At 39.3% G+C, this 13,110-nt stretch overlaps 1 protein-coding gene across 41 annotated transcripts in view; it reads right to left on the reverse strand.

Annotated features, from left to right (window-relative positions):
- KCNMA1 (potassium calcium-activated channel subfamily M alpha 1) overlaps window positions 1-13,110 on the reverse strand; it is a 528,106-nt gene that overhangs the window by 478,006 nt on the left and 36,990 nt on the right. The gene's annotated exons all lie outside the window — the stretch shown is intronic.

The following is a 13,110-nucleotide window of genomic DNA, read 5'->3' on the forward strand; positions in this document are numbered from 1 at the left end:
TATTCAGACTCTAGAATATCAACTCTTCAGTGCAGGCCTAAACATACAGCTTCTTGGTGTACTGTAATTTCCTTAAGCACTATATATTCTGCATTGACCAAAGACTTACTAGACATAGGTATCTAAAACTCAGAATTTCTATTCCATCAAAAGTTCTACATACACACTTATTTTTTTAAGTAAGACTTTGTTTCATATCCAGTGTGGGACAGAAGCTAAAGCAAAGCTGGAAAGCAGATCATAAAACAGACCTTGGAGCCCAGCAGGTTCTGGGATTCCTAGCACTGCGACAGGGACACCAGCAGTACTGCAGCTCTCAGCCCAGAGTAGCAGGTGCTGGAAACTTGAAATACTTCAGAGCCCTGACAAGCTGACAAGAAATAAGGTATGTCTTTCCAGAAGTCAGCCCGTCTTCCAGGGGACACTTGTCAAGACTGACACCTTTCACTTTTGACAAACTGGTGCTTTGTGACAAAAAGAATACATTTCACTGGAGCACTCCCGGTGAGCTCTGTTCAAGGCAACACAATAGATCCATCCGATGTAGCTTAAAAAAAAAAAAAGTGCCATTATTAATTGCATAGAACTGGGCTAGTACCTTGCTCATACAGGTCCAGAAATACCAGTCATGTGAGTTTACTCTTAGCAAGCACTACAAGAAGGTCAGAAAACCCCCATGCATGCCAGTCAGTTGACAGAAACATTCTGTATTGCATGAGGAACATGATTACTCCTATTAGAGTCACCATCACGCTTTCGTGAAGTGACCGAGTGCTTCACTGGCTCACTCAAAAGCACATTATACAAGGGTCCCTATGGCCTTCCATCAACTGCATGTGCCACACCACACAAATACCGCTACATAAGTCACTGGGAGGCTAACCAGCTCAGTCGTGGCACCTCGTTGACTCAGACTGCCAGGCATAGGACTTGCAAGGACAAATATTAACATTTCTTTTTGTTGTGGGGTTTTGGGTTTGTTTTTTTTGGTTTGGGTTTTTTTTTTTTTTTTTGAGGAGTTAATATAATATACATTATAAGGCATCACCTACCACACTTCTACATTCCTGTAGGTCAGTAAACTTCAAGAAATTATTCCTGACTTTACACTAAAATTACATTTATACCAGAACCTAGTATCTGCCCTTGTCAAGTCTGCCAGCCAATGAATAAACCTCCTTGACAGTTTTTCCACAAATTTTCCCATGGTGGCAGCCTGCAGACATCAAATCATTTTAAGTTATTACTAATAGATTTAAAAACTTGATGTTGCAAAACAAAGCAACTGTCTTTTCTAATGATTTCCATAAATTCAGGATGACTCCCTGACCTTTTCTTACTTTTCAAACCAATTACTCTTTTTTTCTTTGTCAGCCAAGATTTTATCCTGGGACAAACAGCAATAAATATACTTATTATAATAAACAAATTTAAATATTTTCTTATAAAGCATATTTGTATATGCTTTAATATTTCCCATCCTGATTACATTGTATGCCCTATGTTGACCTCATGCTTCCCCTCTTATTGCAACTTTATAAGAAAAAAAAATAAGTTTTCATATTGAATTTGCCATTTTTTCAGATACGCTTCCTGTGCTAAGTAAGCCCTCACATATTTCTCACCTGAAATGTAAGGTGTTATGTTCTATCTTCTTGCTTTGCCACCTGGCACTTTAGCCAGCAATCTATTTATGTTACTTCTCATGCTCAAGAATCTTCCTTACAGTAAAAGTAATTAAACTTTTTGTAGGAACTGACACCTACTGGGTTCTGAAATCTTAGTGACAGTAAATAAACAGGTATGCTAAAGAACGTCAAAACTGAAAGGTGCGTGGAAGGGTGACCCCACTATTCTGGCAGAGTAGCAGGGCAACCCTGCCTCTTCATATCACCAATCTAACATTCACCTCCCATTCTTCTACAGCGGGCATAGGTAGAAGCCAGCAGAGCCCTCTAATTTCATTTCTGCCCAAATTCTTTGCCAACTAGACATGAAAATTGGTTAACTGATTTCAAATCCCATAGGCTGCTACGGAAAAAAACCCCACAACACCCATGTAGACTATTACATATTCAAGTCATAACTATAGACAGGCACTTGCTTGATAGGGGAGACTAAAAAGTTTAGAGGGGTTATCATACTACTTCCCCTTATTAGTGAAAACTATTTAGTTCATACACTGCCTAAATGGTTATGATTTCAAAATTTTGCCCAAGAGGTCACTTTCATGATTTATTTTTCATAAAATTCAAATGCATCCTTTTTAGATCTCGGTTGTTGGTTTTTTTGTTGTTTGGGGTTTTTTTTGGTGCTGGTTTGGTTTTTTTAATCAGGTTTTAAAGTGTCTGTTCTCTGCAGAACCAGTTCTGTTTAGAATATTTCAGTGCTTTGAACTTCTCTGTTGAAGTGAGTTTAGACTTCTGTGATAAAACCACCATTTTTTAAAATTTATGAGGGACTAGACTGAAAAATACGTATCCACAGTATATATACATATACAGTTCATGAACATCAGTTTCTCTAAAAGAAAATAATCCAAGTTCATTTTCATGACTTTGACAGGCAATACAAAGGCTAACCTAACATCTTCTGACCTGTTAACGAGACCTCTTTTTTTCCACACACATTATGTATTCCACGCTAATTAAGAAAGAAAGTTAAGCTGCACTCTGTGTAAGGCAGTCTGCTTGGCTTGAGAATAGGAGCTGCACTTCATCTCCTCTCCAATCAATAATCCATAAACTGGGGTTGAACGTGCAGGCTGTTTGCCAGTCAGCTGTAGCCAAGATCTCATCTTTTCTAAGCCTTTCCTTTTCTTTCATGGTTCAATCAGCTCTGCCCAAAGGAAACATTTCAAATGAATAAAACAAAACCCCACATCTTTTACTACTCTAGTTTGTCATTTTTTCCCCCGCAGACCAATATTTTTCACATGTAGCGAATCCAGATTTTAACAAAGCCTGGAAAAAACCTGCATCAAGATGGGTGTTGTCCAGCCTTCCACTAGAAATGAACAGGTCCACTGTGAAATGCAGTAATACACACAGCACCCTGTGTGAAGTTTTAGGTTTTAGTTTCAAAACTATTAAATCTATAGAGGTTTATGTATTTGCAAACTTTCAACTTTGCAGGTATTCATTAGGTATACAATGCACACACAAAAGGTTGCTGTATACAAATTTCCATGCCTTCAACTTCACATTAAAATTTCCTTTTATTTACTGTAACTTACCAGTGTACAGGTAAATTTCAAAAGTTTTGGTCTAGAGCATCACTTCAGCATGCTTGACTTTTAAACCCTGGTATCCCTGAAGCTTTTATAGTTGGCTTTAATTAACCACTCGAGCTAGTGAAATGTTTTCCAATGACCTCAGAATTTAAAGAGAGGTATGCAGAAGCAGTATTTCATTTTTTAATAAAGTCAGTAGAAAAAAAAAAAAACACAAAAAGCAGTGGAATGGTATCATAATAATGATGCCTACAGCCAAGAACAGAAGAGTGCAAGCTATTGGTCTGGCAGGTTACCTAGGATCAAGCACATAATATTTTTGTTTTATGTAAATGCATTAATTCTTTCTTGTGCTTATTCTGTTGTTGCATTACAATCATTCAATTGTCTGAGTTAACATATTTATGTACTTCAGTTATGGACATATATTGCCATGTACTTATTTTAAATTTTTCAGGAATTCTTTCTAATTTTTCTCCCCTAGGAAGGTGAAAAACCCCACAATCTTTAATAAAGAAAATACCTAGGACAGATTTTTTGTTCTCTCCTTGCTATTTGGTACAGATATAACTGGAAAGAAACCAGAAAACTATACTATTAAAAATGTAGGGACACCATAAAATGAACACATATATCTATAGCTTCTATATAAGCAAATCTGTTCAATACAAGATTCCTTTGGGAGACAGAAGTGTCATGTGTGTACACACACAGCTAGTGACAGCCCAAATTGTAATTGATACTTGATCTTTTCAAATTACACCAAGATAAGAAAAAGGAGAGATGGGAGCAGAGAGCAGTCTTACAAGTCTTAGTTTTACATTTTTATTTTTAAAAAGGTGTTATTTCAGCTTCAGTGACAAAACTAAAGCTACCTTTGAGTTTCAATTATTTGTCAGCTCCTGTGCTATGGTAAACATCACATCTGAAAAAGAAACAATTCATTTCAGGGTTATAAATTCCCTCCGAGCATTTCAGTGAATAGTATTTCCATTGAAAAGCTGGGTTTTGGAGGGGTTTGTTCTTTCAGGTTTACCCATCCACCCCAGTTAAGTAAAATATATACACAGAAAGCTGGATTCCTGATTTATGATGCACTTCAAACAACTAGTGGAGTAGCAACATGGTATAATTTAAATTTTTTAAATGTATCATAGTACTAAGATGAAATTAAATTTTAAAAGAAAATACAAAAGGATATGAAAGAGGACAGCATGAGTATTCTTGTGCTTTATGGTTTGTGAGGCACCAACTGGATTTATGAAACTTACCTTTTGCATGTAACTAGTCTGCCTACTGGTCTAGCATTCCTGCCTCAACAATAATTTTAGCTTATGTGTCATTACTCAAATTGTAACTTTGGAAATAAACTGTCATTTAGTAAATAAGTGTAAATTATCATGCCTGTTTCTGCAAAAGTCCTGCCGTGGGTTGTTGTTTGTTTTGCGTGTTTCCCCCCGCCTCCAGCCATGGCCTGAGACATGGTACTCTGAAGGAAGACAGAAGACATCCAGCATTTCCATCACCTTGCACTGTTTCTCAGTAACTGTCACTTTCTACAATGGTTTGGACTCAGACACTAATCTAATGAGGGACACAGAGGATGTCATACATTTGGAGGGCAGCATTATTGCCTCTCCATCCATCCAGAGTCAGATGACCCCCAAAATGGCATTAAAGGCATATGTATTTTTTTTTTTTAAATAAGAGGCCAATTCCTGCCATAATGGTGAAAAAAATTAAAAAAAAAAAAAAAAATCAGTGTTTATCATAAGGAAAATGGGAAAAGAAAATTTTCAATTAAAATAAATTTCACACAAGAACCAATCTATACAAAAATATTTTTTCTTTTTTTGCAAAGAGAACGATTTTAAAAGAAAGCCACACATCACCTTCAGTCTGTCACAAGTTCAGCCTGTGACAATGTTTCCATTTCCAGTTGAAATACTGGTGGAGCCAGGGGAACTAGGGATCTCCCCATTTCTCAGATCTCAAGACAACCTGCTGATATTTAAAGCTGCACTGAGGATAGTATCCAAAAGGGAGGTTTTGGATTGTCATACAAATGCATAGCAGGATGCACATCTCTGTGGGGCAAATGGCTAAGTCTGTCAACATCTGCTGCAGAGAACCTGACTGTGGGTAAGAAGCTCCACAGATGCACTTGCCACAGGATGCAAGTTAAAACTATTAAAATTCATAGGACACAATACAAGAATGAAAATAAAGTAAGCGGGACAGTATTAAAGCTAGGAGAAGAAATCAGGTTTTACATTTTTCCAGTTGAGCTCACGCTCACAATTCTAAAACACTTGCCACCAAGCAAGTCATACATACTGCTGGCAGCCAGACATTGCCTTTGGGACGCTACTTCTATTTTTAATTTCTAGGGCATTGTTCTTAACCAGTGTGCAGGCAAGGAGGGGGAAATTCCTTAAATGAAGCCTACTGAAGACTAAAGCCATTCAGCATTAAAGTGATTTCTGGTTGTAGCAAGGAGGAGGCAATACATTTTGTTGAGAAATAACTCAGTCGCCTGCATAAGAGCTGGAAGTAGTAATCTGCTTTTACAAACCTACCCAGCACACCAAACTCAACTTGCTATATTTTACACAGTGACATCATGATGTAATTTTACTGCTGCAGTTGCGTGGAGTGTAATGATATCTGGACTCTGGACTGTAATTATACATAAGGCAGCACCTATTTGGATAACATTGCCACAGTACTGGGTGATGAAATATTGCACTACCTCTTCAAGATTACTCAAAACGTACCTGGCACAAGCATACCTGGCAGGAGGGAGATCAATTCCCCTTTAAACTGGAGCTGACCCAAGGAAAACAACAGTTTAGAAGATTTCATGCACCGATCAAGCACTTATTTCAAAAGTAATCATTAAAGGAACTCTATGCTAGGACTGCAAAACACATGGTCTTTTTTCCCCTTCCCAGCTCAACCCTTATTGCTCTCCCTGTTACCATTGGTACTTGAAAAGAGATGCCGAAATCTAGTGCAAAGGGCAGGGGGGAACCAAAAAACCAAAACCACCCACAACCTTTTTAAATAAGACTGTTTTATTGAAAAAGAAATGTTTAGCCTCTCACCAAGCGATGCCTTATGCATACAGAAGATTTTCTGCTCTCCCATGGGGATGGGCACAGCCCCCTGTTGCAGGTATGCAGGGTTCAGCAACCGCTCCCTCCATGCGAGCCGGGCGCCGCTTCCAAGATCAGCGAGGGCAGCTTCACCTTACAGGAAAACTCCTGCCATTCCCTTCAGCCCAATGGTCCAAAAACTTCACGTGGCGAGAAGCACTTCTCACCGCAAGAAAGCTGTGGAATATTTTTGAAAGTTTCCCGTTCCAAGTGGCATTTCTGGAGCAGCCAGCTGCTGGGAGCATCTATTTTGCTAGAGGAAAGCGACTGACACCTGTGACACAGATACAGCCAGCGTCCAATGCAACTCCAAGGAAATCTGAAGGCCAAGCAAGCATTCCATCACCCTGTTTTTACAGTTAAAACACCTCAAAAAAAACCAATCAAAACTTAATTTCTTCACAAAGTAGACAGAGCTTCTTTTAACATCTTATTTTCTAATTTATTGGGAGAGTATTTTTTCCTCTACCAACTTAAAGACCTTATGTAACAAAGCTTCAAGTAAAATCAGAGTAATATTTCATTATCTGCTGTAAATAACAAATGATCTACTACCTCAGAGCCTTCACTGAACATTGGTCTACTAAAATCTCAGGCAAAGAGCCAAATTCTGGATTTGTGAATATGCATGTGCCTCTCACAGACTTCAGTGTGAGCCACGTGAATGAATCTGAAAGCTGAAGCTGGCTCTACTTCACGTTTTAAGCCTAATGAACTGGCAATAATCAAATGATTTGCTTCATTTTTGCCTTGTATTTTTCATAAGATATATTGACAATGAGATTAGGTAAGAGAAATAGAGCATAAACCAAAATTCCCAATACACAGCTCCTCACTGATCTTAAGTATCTCTGGTAAAGTCAAAGGACTAGACAAATTTTGGACCAAAAAAAAAAAATTCAGAATTTAGGTGATAGATTTTTTTTTTTTCTTTTATGTTTTCTGTTCTGTGCTGGATATAATTTAAAATGTATATCTATTGCACATAAGAATAAGGTAAGTAATAAAACCCAATTCACTTGGCTTCCGTTGAGTTCAGTTTTAGTTACTGCCTAGAAACATCTATTAGAGAAGTGTCCCATCAGCCAAAAGAATGGGGGCAGAACAGTGAGAGCGCTTGACAGACAGTAAAAATAGTAGGGAGAGTAGAAAGAAAAGCACATGAGGGTCAGGTGGAACAAGAGCAACCTGACCAGGGCAAGGAAGAGGCAAAACAGCAGGTACCAGATGCAATTCATTTCTCTGAACCAAGGACACGAAACTAGATTTCTCATGTTGTTACTACATCACCATTTGACTCCTTTAAGCGTGCTTTAGGTCTTTTATATATGCATAAACACACACATATAGACGCACGCTCATTTAACAAGACAACTACACTGCTCGAAACTGCCGCAGAAACCAGTTACAAGCATGGGATTGGGGCTCCCGCGATACAGGCTGTGGTCTGAATTCGGACTGCATGCTCTGTGTCCTGGAAGGACAAAAACCCACCTATATTCTTTTTAATGCAAATATCATACTGTATTACATTAGTTTCAGCAAGCTCAAATATTGTGGCTTATCAAACCTACCATGCTTGTTATTCACTTGTTGTTTGTTAAACTACATTAATAACATCTTTGATTTATTGCAACTTTTGAAATAAATCTGACAAAGCGCTGCACTACTGCCATCCACATTCATCTCAACGGGTAGCTTCAAATCACTACCATTGATTTATAAATAAATATATTTTAAATCACTCACCATTTAATGTCCCCTTGAGGAAGTTTTGGCCCATATAAACACAATTATTCCTGATTGATTTATAGAAACTAATTTAATTGAGTAACTAATGAGAGTTTCTTTTCCCAGTTGGGTAGGAAAAGTAAAACAAAAAATATGCATGTGTCCCTTGAGAAGGCACAATAAAATGAAAATATTTATAAGCTAGGGACTTCCTATTTTGGTGTAGAGAGTGGAAAGGAATATTCCAAAAACTACTGCACCTTTGCATTTCCTATGTAATACTAGAACAACTCGGCAGATGACATCACTAATACAAGAAAATATTTAAATGAAGATCAGTAGGACAAGATCCAGAATCAGTCCAACCTTTGAGACAGAATAGCATCACCTTTTCTTCAAAGCAAACCAACAGCATAAGATTGACCAAACAGCATATTCCTTCCTCACCAGCACCAAAGGCAGTTGGGTTTCCTATCACTGACCCAAAGCTCCAAGAAATTACAAATAGCTTTTACAATACTGATCGTAAACAGTCTCTTCCTTGCTTTTAACAGTACCTCACAGCCGAGGCAAATATAACTGAACCGAGATTTGGCTGCTTCCATGGATTCTGCTTCGTGACTATATTTACAAAAGTGAACTTGCTGGAAGTTGTTAAAGAGATTAAAACTACTAAAGCAATGTTTCAATATAACTAAGACATACTGGAAAATGGTAGCCCCTTTAAGATGGTAACTTGACATCTGCTGCACCAGATGGGGAAAAAGGAAAGGACACAACCCATTTGCCAACCTTGTTTTCCAATTGATCCATTCCTCATTGTTTCTCAAGTTGAAACAAGCCTCTGCATTCCCACTGAAGCGTCTTACAATTTGCTCTAAGTCTGCTTCTTATGGGAAGGCAAGGTCCTTCTTTACCAGCTTTTCCTGACTGGCCTTCCTGCTGTCAGCATCCCTAATTCCTGCCTCTCCAGCTGTCTCTCTGCTCCTCCCTTGTACTCCTGAAGCTTTTTCTACCTGAACAAGCTCATTGCTCCCCCTCCCTCGAAGGGGCTGTTTGATCTGACCAAGACTATCACAGGCTGGACTGCACAAAATAGCTGTCTGTCTTCTTGCCAGCCATACCCTTTCCAACAATTCATAAAATACATACAGTAAATTGTAAATAGACATAACCAATATTCCTACCATCTATTCCCAAAGATATATACATTTCTACAGTCAACTGTCCTAATTTAACTTAGGACCTACTTAGCTCCAACTATTTTTAACTCTTCAGGTGCTTAGTAACAGTGATTATTGAGAAACTACTCCCCATTCCCAATAAGAATATTTTTCTTCCTTTGAATTTTGCATTTTTATAGAAAATATTATGTTTTCCAATTAACTAAGGCCAAATATTTTAGTCTGAAAAACACTCATTTTGAAGGAAATATCTAAGAAATATATCTAGAAACAATTATTTGCACTGTTTTCACACATATACACCCCCCTGGGGAGGGTTTTAATGGCAGTATATGTTTTTACCAGCTTTACTAAACAGTCCCAACATTTTTTCCCCTCATCTTATCTTATACTAAGCCTCTTGACCTTCCTACCTGCATGGTGACCCATCACCCTCCTTCTATCACCAGCCAGGGCTCCCATCGCCTGCAGCAATGCCTCCAAGGCTGCCAGGCGGGTTCCTGCCCCCAAGGGCTCAGCTGAAGGCACCAGCATCACACAGCTCCCCCGAGCAAGCCTGACCGCTCCCAAATGGTAGAGATGACCTGCATCCTCCCCCCCAACAGGTTCTGGCTGCCCCTCAGGTGGACACGCATCTAGCTAGCTTAAAATCAGCTCTGCCAAGTACTGATGGGAACATAACTATGACAGCCTGGAGTTCAACATGGGCTCCAAAACTTGCCTAAAAGCAGCAGCTAGCCCAAGCAGGGCTGTGTGTTGCCATAGCTACAGTGTTGACATTACTCAAACTATCTAGTTTAAAGTTAGCAACACTCTGTCCCCACCAGCTCCAGTCCCACCTATGACTGCTGTGGAGACACACATTCCGCTTATTCAAAACACACAGGTCTCCCACAAGGAGTAATTTTCACAGGGTCTACAGAAATACACAGTTCAGTTCCTCCTTTCCTCCCCACCCAACTGCCAAAGCAGCAGGCATTTCCTTAAAAACACCCTGCTGAATTTCTAAAGATGGTGTGCATGTATAAATAGAAGTGGTTTGGCATGATGAGATCCCAGGGAGTAAATTGGCTTGCTTCAACTTGCAGCACAGGAGAACAATAGTCAAACGGAAAAAAGAAGGACAGAGGTCTATATTCAAAATTACTTCCAAACTATGGACAGGAGGAACTCAAGAATGACAAACTTACAAAATAATTCGAAATAATGAGAATTTTTGTTTGGTTGTTTTTCAAAAGCAGAGTGAGGCTGTACATTCCCAAGGGTCAAAAGAAGTTAGCTGCCTGTCTTCCATAATGGAAAATTACTTGATCAGGCTCAGGGCTACATTTGTAACCTGTAACCTCCATTTACAGTAATTATCTGGTCCACAGGTCTAGCTCCCTTTTACTCTTATTGATTAATTCTACCCATCTTCAAAAATGTTATTTAAATTCTCATTTAAGAAAAAAAGAGAAAGAGCCTTTCTGCAGGTGTTAACAATATCAAAAGATTTTCCTTATTTTGAAGCATCCTATATTTACATCGAAGCTTCAGGATAAATATTACTAGCACACGCTTTACAAACAATAATGTAGTGGCACAAACAGAATTGATTAGATCCACATGTTCATCACTTCCTATACCATTACAACGCATGAACCACAGAGACTCAGACACCAACTAGTACTGCTCAGAAACACTATCCCCAACACTGCAATATCTATTAGGAGAACGAAATAAAGGGCTAGGACACTGCTGAAATATTTAGTCATTTTATCTTTGATCCAATAGCTCAAGTCCTCCCTGCAAGCTCCATTATGGAAAACAATTGTACTCTCTAAGGAATACTACTGGGGGATGTTAATATTTTAAAAAATTAAGAAGGAGGGAATTCTTTCTGAAAACGGAGCTGGACATGCTGATCACTAGAAAGTTCAGAAGCTATATAAAAACTGTACAGCCAGAATGGTACAGGCTGAAGAGTGGGCACCATGTCACACTAGCAGGGACGGGTGCACCCCCCAGCTGGTGCTCTCGCAGAGCCGTGCCTCGCCCCTCAGCCCTTTCGTGTTTAAACACATGATCCCCTATTCATTTGCCCTGTACACATTTGTATCACATTTTATAGTACAGGATGCTGAAGCACAGCCAATATTTACCAGTTTTTATTTCTGCTTCTGCAGAACAGCAGCTGATAAGCTACTTTTTGTTTCAGGGTTTGTTACTTTTAATTTCACACAGTGCAGATAAAAACTAATCTATATGTCATGCAAGGAGCTAGGTCAGGTAAAAAGAAAACACCTATAGCTATTATAGTGGCAGCCTTATTTAAGTATCTGACGATGTATTTTATTTTATTGCCTCAGCTGGTCTCCTGCCAGACTGGTAATATTCCTGTTTCAGGTGACCTGCATAAAGGCACCAAAGATTTAGGGATGGATGTGCACAAGAAAGTATCAACTAATCACTGCAGGGGGTTTGCTGTACAATGCACATACTTACCTTGTTAATCAAGGGCACTTCTTCCTCAACAAGTAAGCATGATGCAGCTGAGAAACTAAGAGCAGAAAAGGCAATACAATCTCTTATCCAGAATCTCATACAAATTCAAGTGAAAGAAGGTACAGTCACCATGTTCTCAGCTCAGGTTCACTATGTCACACTCAATATCACAGGGCAGGTCTTAACATGACAGAAAATAAATTACTACTTTTCACTCACCAAGCCTGGATGTTCCAGCTTTGCCTCAAGAGAATTTTCTAGCTTGTCATAGAAGTCTGAAAGTGGCATACTATCAGAGAGAGTTTGATATCTAAGCAGTCCTGTTTCTGCCTTTTAAAAAACTTCCTACTTTGTCTTCAAGACATTTGCACTTACGAGTCATAATCTTAACCTTTTTTAATACTTTTTAAATATTCATGTCTTTTTAGTCACACTATCATCAGCACTCTATGCTCAAATTCCAGCAGCAGCAACTACACATTAGCCACACTATACACTCCCATCATTTTTTGCAAACAGATTTCCCATTTTTATTGTTTTACAGCTTCTAACAAAAGGAGGGTTGGCACTCTTTCAAAAGAGACCTCAATCTTTTATTATCAGTGGGCATCCGGTAGTGCCTAAGTTAATTTGGACAGCAACCTCCTCCACCAGAGGAGGGACAAAGCAGACAAACTGCACTGGACAGCAAACACACGGGAGCAGGGAAACAGTCCTGACTGCCTGCTTGACCCTGCAAAGCCAGGCTCCTACTGCCATCCGTTATTGTGACAGAAGGTTCGAGTACAGAGGGCAGCAGCTATCGCTGAGAAGAGCCATGAAGCGGGAGCCACTGCTCAATCCTGCTCTTTTGCCAGCACCAGCAGTGTTAGCCCACTCTTACCTGTCCTTGCCACCTCTTTCCTCTCCTTGTCCCCAGCACCAAGCCCTGGCCCACCTCTGGCCTTTCATCCCTGGGATAGCAAGAGCCCGGAATCACAGCATCAGAATGCCAGGATTCAGGTACTATCTTTTCTTCCCCCCACTCCCCCGGTCTCTCAGACCTTTTATTTTATCATCTTTCTTTTTTCTTGCCCCTTAGCTTATTCTCTTCTAAAGAAGTCCACTCCAAAAGTCAAAGTAACACACCACTTGCCCATGATCCCACTGTCCATCCTGCTGACCTGTTACATCTTTTCCTTTATGTGGTGTCTGCTTATTCCAACTGGTCTGTAAGCCACCCGGGGCAGACTGAAATGTAATATTAAGTTTTTGTGCACCAATTAGACTATCACTTGATAACTTCCATAAAAATGTTGCTGCTATTAGATCTCATGTAAGT

Source organism: Pelecanus crispus, chromosome 10 (genome assembly GCF_030463565.1).
Source record: "Pelecanus crispus isolate bPelCri1 chromosome 10, bPelCri1.pri, whole genome shotgun sequence".
In the NCBI taxonomy this organism is placed as follows: domain Eukaryota; kingdom Metazoa; phylum Chordata; class Aves; order Pelecaniformes; family Pelecanidae; genus Pelecanus; species Pelecanus crispus.